Below are 959 nucleotides of genomic sequence, written 5' to 3'. Positions count from 1 at the left end.
AAGGGGAGACCTCCTCCGACATCTTCATCTACGGGACTTTGGCTGTTGGCTCTGCTGCTTGGTTCCCGCTGGAATAACCCTTTGCTTCTCACCGCACACACGCAATGGCCCTGCCGGCGCCGCGCAAGCATCCCATTAACCCCCCACCCCGCCGGGGCCGTGGTGCTGGGCCCCCTTCCTCTGCATGAACCAACAAAAGAGAAACCATGAACCTGAACCCCAGCATCTGGCCAGCGAGATGATGCGTGCCGAGGTGAAGTCCTCCCTCCTCATCTACCTGGAGCTGCTGGGACCCCCTACCACCTGGCACGTCTCCTGAATTGGGCTTGGACTCATCATCCACCTCCATCCCAACCTCTGCTGGGAGTCCCCTGAGGAAGAGGAGGGCAGGGGGGTCAGTTTTGAGCCTCTCTGTGCCGCACCCTCCCTGTGCGCCGGTGGATTTTGCTTCGCTGCTATCAAGGTCCCCATCTGCTGCCGTGGCTCCCACCTACTCCCAACCTGAGCTCCCAATTCCTGGCAGCCTCGGCCGGGGAACCGTGGTTTAAACCCTTTGCAAAATCCAGCTTCCACGTGCCCCTGGGCAAGGAGGGCAGGGTTTGGACGGGTGAGTAAAGGCTCTCTGTTTATTTTCGCTTCTCAGGAGTGTAGGCTGGCTCCTTCCCAGGAGGGCGAGTAGGTTTGTGCCCTGGCTCCGAGCGTTTGCCATGCCAAGAGGGATGCTCTCCCTCCTTCCTCCCTTCTCCCCTTGGAGCAGGGACCAGCGAAGCTGGGAGAAGAGAGAAGGAGAAAGGCGACTGCTTCCCGGCACCGCATCTGCACAGGTGGGAGCCGGGGCTCTGCCAGCCGTGCCATGGCGGTACCATTGCTCCCTCAACCCCACCCACCACCAGCCAGGATCCTTCACCCCAGCACCCAGCCCTGCCGAGCGCCCACCCTGGCCCCTCGCATGCAGCACC

Source organism: Pterocles gutturalis, unplaced genomic scaffold (assembly GCF_000699245.1).
Source record: "Pterocles gutturalis isolate BGI_N339 unplaced genomic scaffold, ASM69924v1 scaffold24274, whole genome shotgun sequence".
NCBI classification, from domain to species: Eukaryota; Metazoa; Chordata; class Aves; order Pterocliformes; family Pteroclidae; genus Pterocles; species Pterocles gutturalis.
Note: the sequence above shows the minus strand (reverse complement) of the source record.